The following is a 6,806-nucleotide window of genomic DNA, read 5'->3' on the forward strand; positions in this document are numbered from 1 at the left end:
CAAGTTTTGTTTAACCATGGTCCTCAATAATTGTGACAAAGTTCTATTCACTACCTCGGTTTGACCATCGGTTTGGGGATGACATGTAGTAGAAAAAAATAATTTAGTTCCCACTTTACCCCATAAGGTCTTCCAAAAATAGCTCAAAAACTTGGTGTCCCTATCACTAACAATAGTTCTAGGCATACCATGTAAACGTACAATTTCTCTAAAGAACAATTCAGCAACATGTTGTGCATCATCAATTTTCCTACATGCAATAATGTGTGACATCTTTGAAAACCTATCCACCACAACAAAAATACTATCATGCCCATGCTTAGACCTAGGTAATCCAAGCACAAAATCCATAGATATGTCAATCCAAGGAGAATTAGGTATGGGCAAAGGCATGTACAACCCATTAGGTTATGATTTAGACTTAGCTTGCTTGCATACAATACAGTTAGCACATAATCTATTCACATCAGATTTCATCTTAGGCCAATAGAAATGATCATACAAAACATCTAAAGTTTTTTGAACACCAAAGTGTCCCATCAAACCACCTTCATGTGACTCTCTCACAAGCAATTCATGCATAGAACACATAGGAATGCATAGACGTTTTTCTTTGAACAAAAATCCATCATGTCTATAAAATTTATCAATAGCACCATGTTCACAAGCATGAAAAATAGAGCCAAAATCGTGGTCATCAACATACAAGTCTTTGATATACTCAAAACCAAGCAATTTTGTTTTTAAAGAAGCAAGTAAAACATACCTTCTAGATAGTGCATCCGCAACTACATTTTCTTTACCTTGCTTGTACTTAATGACATAGGGAAATGCTTCAATGAATTCACTCCATTTGGCATGGCGCTTATTTAACTTGTTCTGTCCCTTCAAGTGCTTTAATACTTCATGATCCGTGTGAATCACAAACTCCTTAGGTAGCAAATAATGCTGCCAAACATTAAGTGCACAGACAAGAGCATACAATTCCTTGTCATAAGTTGGATACTTCAAGCTAGCTCCATTCAACTTTTCACTAAAATAGGCTATTGGCTTCCCATCTTGCATTAAAACAGCTCTAATACCTACACCAGAAGCATCACAATCAATTTCAAAAGTTTTGGAAAAATCCGAAAGTGAAAGAATGGGAGATGAAGTAAGTTTATCCTTTAGCATATTAAATACTTTTTCTTGTTGTTCTCCCCAATGAAACTTCACGTTCTTCTTTACAAGCTCGTTGAGTGGTGCGATAAGGGTACTGAAGTCCTTGACAAACCTCCTATAGAAGCTTGCAAGCCCATGAAAGCTCCTTACGTCACTAACATTCTTTGGTGTTGGCCACTCCTTAATTGCTTTCACCTTGTCTTCATCAATCTGAATTCCATTTGCACTAACAACAAAACCAAGAAACACAAGTTTGTTTGTGCAAAAATCACACTTAGCAAGGTTAGCATATAAAGAATTCTCACGCAAGACCATCAACACCATCCGAACATGTTCAACATGCTCACTCAAGCTCTTACTATAAATCAAAATATCATCAAAGTATACTACCATAAATTTTCCAATATATGCACGCAAAACAGGAACAACACATGGACTAAGACTTTCCCTAATATGACCTTTACTTAGTAGTTCCTCAACTTGGCGTTGCAACTCTTTGGTCTCCTTGAGATTGACTCTATAGGCTGGTCTATTTGGAATGGATGAACCCGACACAAAGTCAATTTGGTGTTATATCCCCCTTAGTGGCGGCAACCCACTAGGTAACTCATCGGGAAACACATCGTCATATTCCTGCAAAACACTTACAAACACACTAGGAAGAGGAGAGTTAAGATTATTAGTGTTAAATAAAGTTTCCTTGTACATAAGTACAAGTACTTGCCTATTTTCACTCAAAGCCTTTCTCATGTCTTGCTCTCTAACTAGAAAACTCACTTTTCTCTCACTTGCCTCCCCTTTTTCTTGCGCCTTACTCGTTCTTTTGCTCTCATTCTTGCACAAACCCTCACTAAACTCTCCTTTTACCACTCTTTGCTCTCGCCCCTCATTATTTCCACACAACTCCCATTTTGCTTGTGCACCTTTTCTTTTTCATGTGCACTCTCACACTTCCTTTTTTCTTTCTTATATGCTTCCATTCAGTCCTTTATAACTTTTTATAATTCACAAACTTCTTTAGGACTTAATGGTGCCAAAACATATGGTTTTCCATCCATTATAAGAGAATAAACATTGGTTCGACCATTATGAATTACAGATCAATCATATAACTATGGTATACCTATCAACATATGACATGCATGCATGGGAACAACATCGCATAGTACCTCATCACAATACTTCTTTATATTAAATGCAACCCGTACTTGCTTAGTAACTCTAATTCCACTTTGATCATTGAGCCATTGCAAAGTGTATGGCTTAGGGTGCTTAATAGTTGGAATCTTAAGTTTATCAAACATCATAGCACTTGCTACATTAGTATAACTACCCCCATCAATGATTAAACTACAATTAGCATCATGGTTTTGTACTTTACATGTAGTATAGAATATGTTTTCCCTTTGAGCATTATCATCAACAGGTTGTAAATTAAGAGCTCTAAAGGTTATAAGTACATTACTAACCTCACCCAATTGCACATCATCACAATCCTCCAACTCAGGCATGTCTAGGTAATCCTCCTCACCAGGTTCGGATTCTTCATCACTCTCAAAGACCACTTTACCACCTCGAATTGCCATGGTTCGCTTGTTTGGACATTGGGAAGATATATGCCTATACCCCCAAACACTTGAAGCATTGTACTTTCTGTGATTTGAGGTCACTTTGTGTCGTTGGCTTAGTGTTAACATCAAATTTAGGGGCTGCCTTGATGTCCTTTGATGCCTCACGACCCTTGTTAGGGAGCTGGTTGCTCCCTTTCTATGTGTTACTCCATTTTAAGCTAGGGGTAGCACTTCTGCTCTTGGTTTTTAATTGCTTTTCCACCTTTACGGCCATGTGCAACATGTCCTCCATCTCTACATAATGCTGCAATTCAATTATGTTAGCAATATCACGATTCAAATCATGCAGAAATCTTGCCATTGTGGCTTCCCTATCCTCATATATATTGGCTCTAATCATAGCTATCTCCATAGATTGCCAATACTCCTCAACACTCTTACTACTTTGTACTAAATTTTATAACTTGTAGTACAAATCCCTTTGGTAGTGTGATGGCACAAACCTTTTATGCATAATGCGTTTAACCTCATCCCATGAACCAACTTCGGGTTCCCCATAACGCCTACGACCACTCACCAATTGATCCCACCAAATGGCAGCATAATCACAAAATTCAACAATAGCAAGTTTAACCTTTTTAGACTCACTATAGTTATGACATTCAAAAACCCTTTCAACCTTCTTTTCCCACTTCAAATAAACTTCAGGGTCACTCTTACCATGAAAAGATGGTATTTTCATCTTAATGCTACCCAAATTACAGTCAATTTTGGGTTAGAGATTATGTCTAGACCCTTTAGACTCACTTTCTTGGTCATTATCAGAGCCATCCCCTTTAGACGTTTTAGGCATATTATTCAATAACCTAGTTAATTTGTCATCTTGTTTTTGAAATTGTTTTTGCATATGCTCTACTACATCTCTGAATGTATAAGCTAAATTATCCAAAATCAATGGTTGTTCAGATGACATGGTTAAACCAAAAGACTAGAAAAGAAAACAAAAAAGAAAAAAAAGACGTGATCAAGTGTTATACTCTGGAGGCTTCTTATAGTCAAAGGCAAAATAAGAAAAGATCACTCCCTCACGTGTTTCACTCACAAAGAATTGAATTCCTTATAGAAATTAAATCAAATTATTCTAGTAATCACAAGAACAAGTTTTTCACAACCTCTTAACGTTTATTAATTCTGAAGTTCAATAGAACACTCGCGAATCAATAAAATGAATTATAAGCGTATGAACAAAACAAGCTTACAACTAATCGAACAAGACTCAATTAACCCAAAAGAAAAGCTTTTTAAGAGAAAATAAAAAAATTACCCAAATTAAAATTTCAAGAATGAAGATCAGCTCCGATCAATTAAAAAGAATTGCTGAATGAATCAATCAAGAATCAATTCTTCAAGCACTACCCAACATAAACGGTTAGGGTTAGTTTTCCATTCCTTTTCTTTTTTTTTTTTGTAAATCTGCTTTGGTATATGGGCAGCAATGAAATAGTATACTCTTATTTTATATATATATATATTTATAATGATGCGAACAGAAATTGAGATGAAATAGAAGACAGACTCTTAATTGAAAAGAAAGTAAGGCAACTTACAAGTTTGGCTCTGATACCAAATGATACGAACTCGAACCAGATGCGTTCAAGCACCAAGATAAGTAATGGTGAGAAAATCAAACTGATAAATGCTCTCCATATTTAAGAGGAAGCACCCTTACCAATAAGTTCGAATTTGTCGCCCCAAAATCTAACTTGAAAGTTTGCAATTGATTATGGAACTAATAAACTTAGCAATAGAACTACTAAGCCCTTTAGTTATAAATAGATGAAGAATGTTCAAACAACCCAAGAAACTAATAAAAAGTTAATTGATTGATCAAACATGTAGATGTGAAACTAAATCAAACAAGTTAATTTAATCTCAAGTAATTTAATAAGGAACACCTTAAGGAAGAAGAGTTAACAACTCAAATAAAACTTCATTCAGAAATATATATTGATCTTCTTGTTTTAGCCGAAATACATAGCTCTATTTATAGAGCTTTAAAATGATTCTAAACCCTAAAAGGACTAAGAGATAAGGAATCAAAATCAAACCCTAAAAGACTCCTAATATATGGCTAATCTTATCCCTATAAAGAATGATAAGATAAAGAGTAATCTAACCCTAGTTAAAATCCTAAATTCATGGGAGGAAGTTCTCTTTATCCAATACTTCCAAAAATAGAGGAAATCAACTAAAAACGAGTCCATTACGAATGTTTTCTTGAAAAATTCGGAGTTTTTTTTGTAGGCAGCTTATATACTGTAAGGCGTGGTCACGCCTTATGGAAGTTGAGCTTTTGCCCCCTTTGCTCATTAATAGCAATTAATGTCACTATCTTCAAGGCATTGTTATCATCACCAAAAGCATTAAAAGCACCATCATTAGCCATCTTCAAAACATGCTCCAAGTAAGAATTTAAGGCTTGCTTGAACTTCTTACTTCTTACTCGTGTCATTGGTCCTCCATAGGCTAGTGGATCCATGCTAGTTGACTTAGATGCATCCTTGGTTGCATCAAATGGGGTTGACATCCTCAAAACCAAATCTAGAAGGGGCAATAGGCTGACAGTACAACTGACTCTAATCAAACTAAGTATAACCCACTAGAGCATACAATAGATAGCATAGGTCATGCAGTTGCAATAAAGCTTTGTAAGACTTTGATTTTGGGACTTGATAATCCAAGGGCCTCTTACTTTGAACTAGAAAAATATTCCCTCTGGATAATGTGGCAATGAAATTATTGCTACAAATTTACGTAGATTGGAATTTAATCACAGAGTTCTCTCGTCTAGATGGGAAGGTGTTTCCAAAAGGATTGCAGTTCATATTACAAAAAAAAAAAAGAGAAAAAGAGAAAAAAAAGGAGGGATTGCTGTTCAGATATGGTACTCCCAAACTTCTTACAAAAAAATATGCAATTCCTTTTTCTGGTGTGTGTAGAAATTCAATGAGTATTCATTTTGATGGAAGCAAGCTGATCAGTTCTCCCTTTCCAAAGAGATCTGCTTTATTCTATCTTGATAAATGGATGAGTTCTATTCAAAAGAACCAACGTATGAATGATCATATTTTCAATTCATTTGTATTATAGATCCTCCTCAGGATTTTCAATAATTGTCAAATTTAACCACTACAACCATGTTTTGAATGTTACATAATGGAGCTTATATAAGCAGAGGATTCCCTTGTAAACTTTCTGGTCAGAAGGTATTTATTTGCTCTACAAAAAACCTAGGTTGCATGGAAACTCTAAATGGAATTAAATTCTTATGTCGGATGCATAAACTCTTTGAAACTCTTCCACATATTTAAGAAACTTTAAAAAAACATTTCTAATTATTTTTTATGTTTTATTTATTTTTTAAAACTTTAAAAAAAATTTAAAAAAAAATTTCCATTTAATTAGATTTCCTATTTGAGATATTTATACTTTTTTCCTATTTATTATGTTTTCTATTTATAGATAATTCTTAACTCTTTCCTATTATATAATTTCTTATTATATGAATATTCTTAATTTTTAGTTGTTTTATATGTAAGGGTCTCTATATACATGTATTTTTCTATACATTATTTTTTTCTTGATTTATAGTAATTATATAATTTTTAACATGACCAATTATATTAATTGTATCTAATTTATATCTCTTATGATGATAAAGACAATAATGCAGTAAAAAGTTTATAATATATATATAACGTTTCAATAACATCTCATTTCCTAATTTTTTTAAAAATTTCATATTTTCATGTCGTGTCGTATCGTGTCACATTTTCCGTTTCAATTTCCTTATAACTTATAGAAAACTTAATGAATCCTATTAGCGGCGAATCCGACAGGAGACTGATTGGGATAACTTTCAAAATTATCCTTAAAAATCTTCATATTTTTATAAGTTTGGGTTCTTTGTTAATTTTTTTCCTCAAACTCTATTAAATTTGCCCATTTTTTGGCACACTGATAAAACTTTCTAGATATATCACTTCTTCTTCTTTTCCAATGCAGCAACTTCTT

Source organism: Ricinus communis, chromosome 5 (genome assembly GCF_019578655.1).
Source record: "Ricinus communis isolate WT05 ecotype wild-type chromosome 5, ASM1957865v1, whole genome shotgun sequence".
NCBI classification, from domain to species: Eukaryota; Viridiplantae; Streptophyta; class Magnoliopsida; order Malpighiales; family Euphorbiaceae; genus Ricinus; species Ricinus communis.